Here is a 14,386-nt window from a genome sequence, read left to right on the forward strand (position 1 = left end):
CGTTTCAGATGCAAAATTAACATACCAAGTGTGCACCTAGAACGGCCCGTTCTGGTTCTAGGTGTTTTCAACGAATTTGATATCCACGTGGCATCTACCTATGCATCTACGTGACATCCACGTGGCATCCACGTGGCCAACAGTTAACACCGTTAAAGAAATTTGGACGGAAGTCCCACATTGAAACCAATTAATTTATTAGGGACCAAATTGAAACCAATTAATTAATTTGGGACCAAATTGAGACCAAAAATAAAAGTGGGACTAAATTGAAACAAATAATTATTATAAGGAACTAAAATAGGGTTTTAACCAAAGAAATAAAAGGGCTCCATGACAATTGGTCAAGAAACACAAATGAAAGATTTGAACATCATATATTTTTATTAAATTAGTTTACATGATTGAAATAAAAAATAAAACATTATAATTTATCTCATGGTGCCAATTTTATTTATAAAAGATATTATCAGTATGCTTGCTTAATTTTTGATTAATTGAAAGCCTCTTATATTGTTATAGTTGGTTATTTAAAAATTTGATAAAAATAAATTCAAAATATCATTTAAATTAAAAATTATTTTATATTTTAAGTAAAATTTATATTTGAATAGAAAACTACTCGAAATAAGTTCCAATAAATATGTGTCTCTTCTTTAAATATTTGGAGACTAGTTTTCAATTTCATGATCTGTGATGTGCATAAAAAATGGGAATCCTCTGCCATGTTACCAACGAATAAGTTCAACTGATTTAATTGTTAATAATAAAGAAAAAAATTATATCACCGGTATCAAAAAAGCAATGCATCAAAAGAAAAAAGAAAAAAATACCACACATGCTACAAAACGGCTTCAAGAAGAACGACAACAGCATCATCAAACAATCACTTAATCACCTATACTCTATTAGTATAAAATTTTTTCACATTAGTAGTCGATCAAAGACGTTAATAATACCTTTTCATCTGCTCATTTAATTAAATTAAAATAAAAATTGTACTATTAACAATTCTGATTAACTGCTAATATAAAAAATTTTAATTACTTTAATGTATAAGTGATTAACTCGAAACAATTATATGAGAAAGAAACTTGAAGATCTAGAAACTAGAGGTAAGTTCTCAAAAGTTTATTACTTTGTGTACAATTACAAGGCTAATAGCCCAAACTAAACAGACATCAAGGCTCATTTGGTAGAACTAACTCCCAAATGTCTGTTTAGTTTTGAGTGAAAGAACAAAACACGCTCATTAAGTAGAATTAACACCCAAATGATAGAGTTTGAGTCTTTTTCAAAGGTGTAAAAGCCTTTTTGTTAAAAGTTCCAACCTAGAAGTTAGTAAACACCGAGAATATAAATTTTATCGTGGCATCAAATACACTGATGTTCAAAACTTGTAGGAAAATATATGGATTACAAGGAGGGGCAGTTTTCTCCAAAATTCTCATTAAACACAAGTTTCGTGTTTTTACAACGTAGCTTCCGCACCAACTTATTTTGAGAAGCTACTTAGAGAAACTTCTCAAAACAAACTATTTTTTGGCTTTTTTTAACTTGTTCTTTTTTTAAAAAAAAATTAAACAAACAAGTAAAAAAATTATAATAAGTGCTTTTTTAATTAAAATAAGTGTTTTTTTCTAAAAAAAAAAAAGTTAACCAATCCCACCCTATATGGAAAAGAAACTTAAAGATCTAGAAATTAGAGATAAGTTCACAATTTTTACTTGAACACTATGACACCCTCTACATGTCATAATATAATATAAAACTGAATAACTTCAATGTAATAAATAAATTCAAAGTTCACACAAGTAAAGAGAATCACATTTTAATATAAACTAAACTTAGTGAAAATATTAAATTATGAAGGAATTAAAATTAAGCTACTCAGAGTAAATAATATAAATCAAATCCTAACTAGTCCTAACTACTTCTCCTGTGTCACGTATTCTATCAAAACAAAACTCAATGTTGAGGACTAAACCTCATGACCAACATTCTCATCACCATATTGATGATTACCTGCAAAAATCACAAGAAGACAACACAAAAGAAAAGGGAGTGAGAAACATCTCACTCTAGCTCACGGGGCCAGAATGCAAATCAGTTAGCCAAACACAAACAATACACATAACGTGATATAGCATACACAATTACACATCACTATATTTAACTCATTCATAGCATAGTAACCAACAACAAATAAGATTATAATGCATATACAATGGACATAGACTATATGTTATTATGCATGTGGCGCCAATAAAACATCACATATCACACTTGTGCATTGTCGCTAGCAATACACGTAAAGTAGTCTAGGATTACATGCTGAGTCATACCCTTTGTGCATTCTCACTAGAAGGAGATACTATTAGGGTCTGATCGGGATAGTTAAGTCGCACAAGATACATCCCATGCTCACAAGAGTAGAATTGGGACTTCCAAACCGAGCTATCTGTGACACCCTTATTACCCTAACACATATTTAAATAAATCTTATAATTAACTAAAGAATAAAATATTCAACAATGGTAAAAAGGGTTCACATAAAACTTTCATAAATAACCAAAATAATTAAAAATGAAATTTAGAAAGTAAAACTTGAGAGTTTACAAATTGTTTTCAAAAAAGAAGGTATAACTCTAAATACATATAAAAATTTCTCCTAGAATCCTCTGCTCCGATGTCACAATATCAGAGCACACCCATAACTCAATGGTTGGCATTCTAGATGCCACTCAAAGCCGGATCTTCCTCACCTAAAACATCCACAAATTATACGGTGAGAAAAGAAAACATCTATATGGAAAGCACACAAGGAAAAACACAACATAATCCATTATAACTCCTTATTGAATGAAATATTCACAAGCATTTATATATATCATAATTTATCAATCATTCATCATCTTCACATCTCAATTACATCAATCCATCACAATCCACACAAATCTTACAATTAACACTATGCCAAGGCCACGCCACAACTGACACAAGTGATACGGGTTAATTACCTCACTCATCCCACACCATGCCAAGGGTACGCTCGTCCTTATAGCATCACTTACTCAAGGTTCATCTCATCCCTGGTCATTAGTGTGAGGAACCACAATCACATTACAATCCACACAATCTCTTGCAATTAACCCTATGCCAGGGCTGCCATAAGTGACATAAGTGATGTGTGTTAATTGCCTCACTCATCCCACACCATGTCAGGGGCACGCTCATCCTTGAAGCATCACTACTCAAGGTTCGTCTCATCCCTGGTCATTAGTGTGAGGAACCACAATCACAATCATAATCATATCCACACAACATCTCATCTCATATCTCAATTCCATATCATATACACAACAAATAAGTCCAACAAAATAAGGGTTTACACACCCCTCAAGCAATACACATCTAGATCATCAATTCTTATCAATTAATATAACAATAACATTCATAAATTAATAAAATAATAAATAGAATTATCAATTTAATATAATTTTAACATAAACGGTAAAACCCCCAATTATTCTAAAACCTAGCTCATAGACACTTTTCTACAATTTCGTTCTCTCTCCCAAATCGTCATTCTTACAAATTAAATATATATATTTCTAATACTCAACACATACAGAATCTAATGGTATCATTAATTCCTCAAACAGAAATAATCTAATTTTTCCAAAACCTAACTTACAGGCACTTTTCTTTAATTTCGTTCTCTCTCCCAGAGCATCATTTTTACAAATAAATCATATATTAATGGTCCTAAATATATACAGAATCACATAAGATCAATAATTCTCCAAACAGAAATAATTAAAAAAATTACTCATAATCCTAAGGGACTCTTCCTCTACCCAATTCCCTCATGTAACTCTACATATAAATAATTCCCTTTTCTCCCGTACCTAGATAAACAGTAGTTGAAACCAAAACAGAGATCTCTTGGTCTCCTCCTCTGAGTGCCCCTCAATCTTCAGAGAGTGTAGAAGGGAAATAAGAGAATGTAGAAGAAAGAAGTCAGAACTGAAAGAAGTCAGAACTGAAAAAATATGATTTTAGGAGTGCTAGAGCACTCAATTTACAGGCATCAGGATTCGCGGAACGGCCCGTTTCAAATCCGGAACGACCCATTCTGAAATCTCACGTCATGTGTAAAATTGACATCTAGAACGGCCCGTTCTCAAACCAGAACGGCCCGTTCTGGGGTTCGCATTAAAACTCTCAACGGTCATATTTTAGAACGGCCCGTTCCGAAACCGGAACGGCCCGTTCTCAAATAAGGTTCAAAGGCCATTTCTAAAATTCGGAACGGCCCGTTCTAGCTGGGAACGGCTCGTTCCCAACTAAGAATCATAAACAAATTTTATAGTTTGGAACGGCCCGTTCCAAATCCGGAACGGCCCGTTCCGGGCTCCCAAAAGTAGGTCTATTTAGTAATTTGGAACGGCCCGTTCCAATTTTGGAACGACCTGTTCCGGGCTACTAAACCACCTTAATTGGGCTCTTGGCCTAGTGAAAATTGGGCTGTTACACTATCCCCAAGGTTGGTTCCCAAGCTTTTACACAAGGGACCTTCCCAACGGAGTATTCCATATCATATCCTTTAAAAACATTTTATTCATATGATGCATGTCAAACAGAATCTATGTATTACATTCACATGGTCTTATACCATAACACATCACACATCTTATCATATCATATCATGGCTAAGCCTCGCTTAAAATTCTCATCATATGACCCTCAAAAGATCCATACACATCAAATGCATCAATGTCAAAGCATATTAATCAACTCATACATAACTCACAATATGTCATATTAATGACATACTCGCACATTATATCCAGTTATTAAGTAATACAATAATTGCACAACATCATCCAATACACCTTGTACTGACCGTACCGCGAAGCCGAGCTCCAAGCTCAGCACCACAGTGCAAGATGATCTCGGGCACGCGTCATACGACGTCAGCTCGACATTCAGGTGAATCACAACTGATTCCTGAGGATCTCGCCCATACGAGATCCATTATCTAATCACTGATTACCGGAGATCTCGCCCCGGACGAGATCCGCTATCATATCTTATCTCAGGCCCAGAGCCCAAAGCAAACCTAATTCACTCCAAGGTACGTGCATTACTTATACGAGACTATCACTCATACAAACCCTAACTTTAGCATCAGAGTCTCTTTTGCAGGTACCACCCCCATCTTGGAGCACCAGCGTACCCGTGAAGGAGGCTCACCAATCTTACTTGGAAGATCGTCCCTACGACAAATTCCGGTAAGAACATTTGGTGCCCACCGTGGGGCCGATCGAGACAACTATTATCGGCCACCCGTATGGTACTCACCAGAAGCCACAATAGACGTGCAACAGAGGACGCTGAACACTCAGTCACCATGGACAGCGACGCTGCAACCTTGAGAAGGCTGATCGACCAAGTCGAACAGATGCGCCAGCAGCATGACACTGACCTGCGCAACATGCGTGCCAAACACGAAGCTGACCTAGCAGCAATGCGGACAGCCAATGAAGCAGACCTCGCAGCGCTGCGTGAAGAAAACGAGCGCATTCGCGCCCAACTCCCTCGACGCCCCTCTGATCGCCCCCCTCACGGGAGCAACATCCATGAAGACGAGGCACACTCGGCCTCTCAATCCCGGTTTACGACTAGGGCACCAACGTCGCAACCCGCCACGCACCGATCTCATGCATCGACGCACAAGCCGGGCCTAGACGCCAGCAGAGCACCCTCACATGCCACGGAAGGCCGCGAAACCTTCCGCCGACATCCCTTTATGGACGACATCATGGAGACTCCACTCCCCCGAGGATGGAAGCCTCTCCATCTCGACCGCTATGACGGCACGATGGACCCCGATGAGCACATTGACCTATACACAACCCAGGTAAACCTCTACACTAACAGTGATGCTATCGTGTGTAGGGTTTTTCCGACCTCGCTCAAAGGGGCCGCACTCCACTACCCAGCTACCTACCGAGTCCATCGACAACTTTGGTACCTTAATCCGTCGGTTCACGACGCAGTACGCCACCAGCCGACCTCACCACACAACCTCCATTGCATTGGCCAACCTCAGGCAGAGTGATGACGAACCTCTACGGGCCTTCATGGAGCGCTTCTCTAGCATCTTGGTGAGGATCCGAAACTTAAACCCCGAGGTCGCCCTTCACTCCATGCTCATGGCCCTCAAAGCTGGCCCCTTTGTCGACAGCCTCTGCCGAGACCCCCCCACGACATGGATGAACTTCGCGCTCGCGCGGCCGGATACATCCAGATGGAGGAGCACTCCGCCTTCCGCGACCAGGTCCGCAGGAAAGCCCCAGCAAAGCCAGAACAAGGGCATAAGGATAAAATCAAAGTCAATAATGACAGCCAATTCAAGAAGTCGACTAGGGAAAACAAAGGGGGGAGATACGACTTCTACACTACCCTGAACGCACCTAGGGTACACATCCTGGAGGAAGCCAGCAATAATAACCTGCTCGCCCTTCCACCACCGGGTCACACTCCCAGCAGCGCCGACAAGTCCAAGCACTGTCGGTACCACAGGAACCATGGTCACACCACGGAGGAATTTCGTACACTCCGGGACCGCATTGAAGAGCTCATCCAAGCAGGTCACCTCGGCCAATATGTCCAGCGCCAACAGAGTAACAGAGGTGGCTATGGAGGCCGAGGACGCGGTAGAGGTCGAGGTTCAGGAGCCCGCACTAACTCACACCCGGGTTCCCAACAAAATGCTAGCGGCGTAGTACAAGCCGAGATAAGCCAAGAGATAGAGTCGGCTCCCTTACGGGAAGTAATCAACACGATTGCAGGTGGTTTTGCGGGAGGAGGCGCCAACAGCTCGGCCCGAAGAAGACACCTGCAGAGCATCAACTGCGTCCACTCTACCACCTCGACCCCGCACCAAAGCTCACCACCGATCTCTTTCTCCGACGAAGACTACGCCGGTGTCTACCCTAACCAGAACGACTCTATGGTCATCATTGTGGAGATAGCCAACTGGAAAGTGCAGAAAACACTCATCGACCAGGGAAGCTCGGCTGACGTCCTGTACTGGCCAACATTCCTCAAACTAGATGTCCCTCACTCTCTCATCCAACCTCACACAGAGCCCCTAGTCGGCTTTGCAGGAGAGCGAGTTCACACCTGGGGATACGTAGACTTGTTGACAACTTTCGGAACGCCACCGGAAACAAGGCGGGTCATGGTCTGGTACCTCCTCATGGAAGCCAACACTTCCTACAACATCATCATCGGGAGGCCAACCTTGAACCAACTCGGAGCGGTAGTGTCAACCCCACACCTCACCATGAAGTTCCCGGGCAAGGACAGTAAAGTCATCTCCGTCAAAGCTAATCAGAAAACAGCTCGGCAATGCTACGCCGAGAGCCTGAAGACTTCCTCGTCGAGCAAGCAAAGCAAGGGGAATCCCCCCACCATAGCTCCTTAAGTTTTTAAGTCTCTTTTCTTCTTCCAGTATGAACAAAGTTGTGCACTCTTTTCCCGCCTCAGCCTTTGACTGAGAGGGTTTTTAACGAGGCACACAAGCACCATAAATAAAACTACTCCTTTCGCTCATCTCATATTCTTATTTTCCTGATTATCTAAAGGACGAAAACGAACTCTAACTGTGCAAACGCCGAAATCCGAGGTCGAGTACGAACCTCGATGCTTCCGTTAAAGGTCGAGTCCGAACCTTAATTAAATAATCTATCTCAAACCTGAGGTCGAGTACGAACCTTGACGCTCTCGCTAAAGGTCGAGTTCGAACCTTAATTAAATAGCATATCTCAAATTTGAGGTCGACTCCGAACCTCGACATTTCCGAGGTCGAGTACGAACCCCGACGCTTTCTTTAAAGGTCGATTCAGAACCTTAATCAAATAGCAAATCCGAGGTCGAGTACGAACCTCGATGCTTCCGTTAAAGGTCGAGTTCGAACCTTAATTAAATAATCTATCTCAAACCTGAGGTCGATTACGAACCTTGACGCTCTCGCTAAAGGTCGAGCTCGAACCTTAATTAAATAGCATATCTCAAATTGGAGGTCGAGTCCGAACCTCGACATTTCCGAGGTTGAGTACGAACCCCGGCGCTTTCTTTAAAGGTTGATTCAGAACCTTAATCAAATCACTTCACTCGAATTCGAGGTCGAATACGAACCTCAACGCTCTTGTCAAGGGTCGAGTTCGAACCTTAATAACTTATTCGGAGGTCGAGTCCGAACCACATATCCGAGATCGAGTTTGAACCTCGATGAAACACGCACCACCCTAAATCTAAGGTCGAGTACGAACCTCGACACTATCGTTAAAAGCCGACTACGAGCTGTATACCTAAGGACGAGTTCGAACCGTGACGAAACATACATGACCCTAAACTTAAGGGTGGATACGGACAACCTATCCAATTCACTACACTCCGGTTTGAGGTCGGCTCAGAACCTCGGCGCCAATAAATCAAGGTCATCGAACCTTCACAGAAATGCTCACCCTAACAGAAGTTCGAGGTCGAGCCCGAACCTCCCTTAGCATATGAGGTCGAAAACGAACCACAGCATCCGGATGCGAAGTCGAATACGAACCTCGCCAAAAAATTCGTTTTATTCGAAACTGAGGTCGAGTATGAACCTTGATGTCCCCGCTTAAAAGTCGAGTTTGAACCTTAGCTAAATCATTCTGCTCAAACCTAAGATCAAACCCAAACCTCACCAAAGCCTAAGGTCGGATACGAACCCCGACACTTTCAAGGTCAAACCCGAACCTTAATAAAATTGGTCAAATTTGAACCACAATAAAATCAGTTGCTCAAAATCAAAGTGTAAGGGCGAATATGAGCCTCAACACTCCCGATAAAGGTCGAGTCCGAACCTAACCAAATCGTCTAACTCAAATCCAAGGTCGAATACGAGCCTCAACACATTTACTTAAGGTCGAGTCCAAACCACTAACCTGAGGACGACTTTGAACCCTCGCAAAGCACACCCCACTCTCAATACCGGGGTCGAATTCAAACCCCGACACGACCGACTTAAGGTCAAACTCTGACCTTGACCCCAGTCTAGGGTCATTTATGAACTTTCACAACAATTACTTAGTCAAAATTCGAGGTCGAATACGAATCTTAACACATTCATTTACGGCCGGGTTCGAACTCCCACGAAAAGTCCTACTAAACAAAAAACTAAGGCCGACCTCGAACCTCAACTTCACCAACTCAAGGTAGAAGTATCACCATATACAAAAGCATATAACAGACACCAAACATGTGCCTCAAACAACGCGAGCAGCCAAAATTGAACGCAAATACGGACAAGATAGAGCAAAATATATATATATATATACAAACAAAGTTCTCAAAATTCAGTACATCAATTCAGGCCAAAGAAAAATAAACCTAGCTATTACAAAGGCGGCCTAGGCTGAAGCACCCCCGCTAGAACTGTCGTCGGCATCGTCCTCCTTGACTAGCCTCTCAAAGCGGACGACTTTCTCCACATGCATGGAAGAAAAGTCGAATCTGGGAGCAAGAAGCCGAGCCTGACGAGCAACCTTTTGGAAGCCCCTCTTGTGCTCAACCACAACGGAGCGTTCGACCTCCGCGAGCCTCTTGTCCGTGGTCGCCTTCCCCACCCCCAGCTTCGCGAGCTCCGCCTTCAAGGTGGCAATTTCATCCTCACGGCCACCAAGAATGACCTCGCTACGGAGGCACTCCTCAGCCGCCGCCGCCAACTCTCCCTTAAGGGAGGTCACAACGTCCTCCAGAGCCCGCACTTGGCCACGAGAAGAGGTCACCTCATCCTCCAAGGAGCGAGCACGGCCTCGAGAGAAGGCGACGAGCTCCTGCAGCTCCCCCACCTGAGAGGCATAAGCCTCATTGGATCGCAACGCAATCTCAAGAGACTTATGCACCCGTGCAAGGTCGCCACGCGCAGAGCGGAGCTCAGCCTCGCGCCGCTTCGCCTCATCAAGGGCTGCGCTAAGAGCTTTATTCTCTTCCCTCATAATCTTGTTTGCCTCCTTCCAGGGTTGAAGTCGGCCCCTCAACTTGGCCAGGTCCTCTTGCTGCTTGACCAAATCCTCCCGCTGTTGGCCCCACTCGGGCTTCCAATGGCCCAATATGCTCATAACCCTCTGTAGAAGGACCTAGGCCGCATCAAAACTCTCTTCGGGACCGGCCCCGTCTATCAACCCCTGGTCCTCGGAGCTCAACGAACCCTGAGGGTAGAACTTCTCCCCAGTCACCCCCGCCCTCCACAGCGAATCCATGTCGGCGGAGGCACTCACGTGGTCCAGCCGCACTTTGGAAAGACCCTTCCCGAAATGGTGAGTCAGATATCGGCTCCGAGAAGCTTCCTGCGACAGGCCAAGAGGCGGCGCCGAAGTGGCAGCCGCAGACGAAGGAACCTCATGACTAGGGCCTCCTCCACGGGCCTCAACAGCGACGGAAGCCAGCGTCCCCTGCTCGGCATCCAGAAAGTCCACAATGGGACCCCTGACCTTGCCTGCGAAAATCAACCCCATGTCAAAAATAAACAAGGTGACATACGGGGAACCACAAAATCAAGCAAACAAACGCCACCTACCTCAGCAGCTTGGGCGACCCGCTCGGCAGCCTGCGTCGCCGCCTTAGGGGCATTTCCTGCCTGCAAAAAATGACCCCAGGTCAAGCGATCAGAAAGCATAATAAAAGTATTAACGAAAAACCCCAGAAACAAGATACTCACCACCTCGGCAACTCGAGCAACTCGCTCAGCAGCCTGGTCTCCCACCTCGACAGCGGTCACCCGGACCTGCGAAAAGATACACTTCGCCTCAATAAACCAAACAAAGTCAGCGCAAAAGACGCGCATAAAGAGAAAGGACACTCACCTCGGCGGCCTGCATAGTAGGCTCAACAGTCTGAGCTACCTCCTCAGAGGCCACCTGGGGCGGTGGACTCTCAGTGAGATCCACCGCATCAGCATCAGCGGCCTTGGAGGTCACCTCCTCGGCACCTGGAGGGACCGAGGTTCCCCCGGCCTCTTTCCCCCCTCTTTCTTTTCCGACTAGCTTTCAGGGGGGTAACATCCTCCTCCGGAGGCTCGGGAACCTCGAGCTCGGCAACGTTGTAGCGGTGCTTAAGCTCGCGCCACAAGTTTTTCCCCATAATGCCTGCAAACAAAAACAGAAACACATCAACAAAAGGAAATTACACGAACCCTAGCAAACCACCAAAACACGAAATACTCACTCTCTAAGCCCCTCTCCCTGTAGGGCGAATTCGCAAGCGACAAAACGAGCTTGCAATCCAGCGGGCGAGGGAGCGCGGCAAGGTTTTCGATGGCGGCTACCTCTGAAGCCGTCACCTCCAGGTTACCCAAACCATGAAACCTAGACGGTTTGGAACACCAGTAAAAAGGAAACTTCGGCAAGCCGCCAAAGTGGAACACCTCATCCTCCAAGGGGTCAATACCCACAAGGGAAACCCGGAAGAACTCGTGTTTGAAGTTTTTATATGATTGGGAGTAGAGAGTAAACAAACCCCCATCCCTACTCCCATTCAAAGACAAAATACCATAAGGCGGAGCGCCTAGCTTCAGTTGATAAAAAAGAAGAAAGACGCGAAGAGACACCTCTATCCCCAACACTGTACACAGGACTTGAAAAGCCCTCAAAAAACCCCAACTATTGGGGTGCAACTGGCAAGGAGCCGAGTTGATGAAGTTCAAAAAATCACACTCAAATCGGGTGAAGGGAAGGCAGACACCTAAATCCCTAAAAAAGCTTAGGTACATATAGAAATGGGGAGGGTCAGTAGACTTCCCCATGTACACGCCCTCATCGGCCCGACAAGGCTCAAGCCGAATCATATGGGAGATAGAAGGGTCACAAACCCTACATGACCTAGAGATCCTATTAACATCAAGAAAGGTCTGAAAGACGCTTTGGACCCCCGCCATCTCATACTTGACCCAGTCATAACCAGGAATGCCTGACTCCGGGCCCCGGGGCGGATCCCTCTTTTCAGCGGTAGCCTTCCCGACAGCCACCGCCTTACCACACGCCTTACCCTGAGAAGGCGCAGAAGAACCGGCACCACTCCCCCCAGCCATGAAAAAGAAAAGAAAGACTCGAAGAAAAATCGGGAAGAAGAGAAAAGAAGACAGTAAAAAGGAAGTACATGGTACTCCTCTTCAGAAAATAACCCTAACAACGAAGGGGTTACCGGAAATGGTGACTGAAATGGAGACGGAGAACGGACGAAAGCGAGAGCAACGGTGTGCACAAGAAGCCACAAGAATGGAAAAGAGCAAAGTGAAAAAGGCCAAGAGGTGCGAGTGAAAGAAAAGAAAAAACTTTCCCCTAGAATTTCAAAACGGTCACGACACGTGTCACCCAAGGGACACGCTTGACCACGCATTAAATGAGACCCATTATGACAGAGGAAGCCATCATTGCATAACCGTCATGACCACTAACGCGCCGACCTCGCGTTTTGAAATACGAAACGACTTTTGCACGCGTGGCATCTTGACAGGCGGACATACGCGAAGGGTCACTTCCCCCTGGCGAGCCCGGTCTTAACTCCTCGACCTACGGTCTTCGGAGCTCAGGGGGCTAGTGTACTGACTGTACCGCGAAGCCGAGCTCCAAGCTCGGCACCACAGTGCAAGATGATCTCGGGCACGCGTCATACGACGTCAGCTCGGCATTCAGGTGAATCACAACTGATTCCCGAGGATCTCGCCCATACGAGATCCATTATCTAATCACTGACTACCGGAGATCTCGCCCCGGACGAGATCCGCTATCATATCTTATCTGAGGCCCAGAGCCCAAAGCAAACCTAATTCACTCCAAGGTACGTGCATTACTTATACGAGACTATCACTCATACAAACCCTAACTTTAGCATCGGAGTCTCTTTTGGAGGTACCACCCCCATCTTGGAGCACCAGCGTACCCGTGAAGGAGGCTCACCAATCTTACTTGGAAGATCGTCCCTACGAAAAATTCCGGTAAGAACACACCTCAAGTAAGAAATATTATGAGGTATTTTAATCATATATTAGCATCTTAACCATAGCCACTGAGATCAATGTCACTAGGAATTTCTAGCAACTTTATCATTGTCACACATGAAGTCTTTAGATATCTCATTAGAACACCTAGCATCATTAACAATCAACTTACATCATAACCTATTAACAATTGTTTTCTACCATAATTCATCCTTCCTAAATAATGATATAAGAATCTCAAACCATTCATAATATCAAACACTTAAAGGGTAAAGTCATTCATCTTTCTCATTACAAACTACATTTCCACAACTTAACCTTCCATACATTGTGTGATCCAAACGTCCTATCTAGAGCTATAAATATGATATCAGATTGATATTAATTTTATTAGAAAGCTAATACAATTACCTTAAATTTCTATGTTGACTTCAAGAGGTAAATATGTCATCTAGTATTTTAAATAAATACAAAATGGCAAGGTCTCAGCCTAAATCTGACAATCTGACCTTTGCTCACTAATTTTATCATAACTTGAATTCTAAACCTCCTTTTTAATTGATACCAACAACATTTGAAAAAACATCCAAGGCTACAAATTTTATGAATATTACAAAACCTAATTGGTAGACCATGGGCCAAGGGCCCAATTACTAGCGCTATGTCTAGGAACATTCAGGAAAGACTGGACAAGTTGAAGACCAGTGGGCTTTCTAAGCCCAAGGTATTCTTCATTTGGACTACTCTATCATGAAGAGAAGGCATAGTTCTATTGTATATATCTTGTACATAGTTTTCATTGTATAGGTCATTTTTAGCCTTTGTATTTTTGAGGCACTCTGTTTTCTTTTTATATACTTTTGTATATTGTTTTTAGGGTAGGTTCCTTGGAGACTTTTGCTCCAATTAATATTGTATTGAAGGTCACTCTTTTTCTATTTTTCAGTAGTAGAAGTAGGGTGGAAAATAGTAATGCTTGAGGGTGTGATTAGCAAATGGGCCAGAATTGGGCCTAGAAAATTTTTTACATATTGGACTTGTTTTGCTCTATATTTTTCAAGGATTTGATTTAACTAGGTCTCACCATTTTTGGATGAACCTAGCTAAACCGAATCAACCATTTCTGAAATAGCAAAAATAAGCAAAATCAAGCCAAGGCCGCCTAGCTCCATTGTTGGCTGGATTTGTTTCTCTTCTCTTGAAGCTTTAGGAAGCTTGTGCTACAAGCTTTTAACTTAGCTTGCTTCCCAAGCAAGCTAAGGTAGAAGCTTGCTCCACAAGCCATCCTAACTAGGGAGGTCGGTCAAGGCAACCAAACCATGGTTCTCTTGAACC

The sequence above is a fragment of the Cajanus cajan genome, chromosome 5 (assembly GCF_000230855.2).
Source record: "Cajanus cajan strain Asha chromosome 5, NIPB_CcT2T_4, whole genome shotgun sequence".
In the NCBI taxonomy this organism is placed as follows: domain Eukaryota; kingdom Viridiplantae; phylum Streptophyta; class Magnoliopsida; order Fabales; family Fabaceae; genus Cajanus; species Cajanus cajan.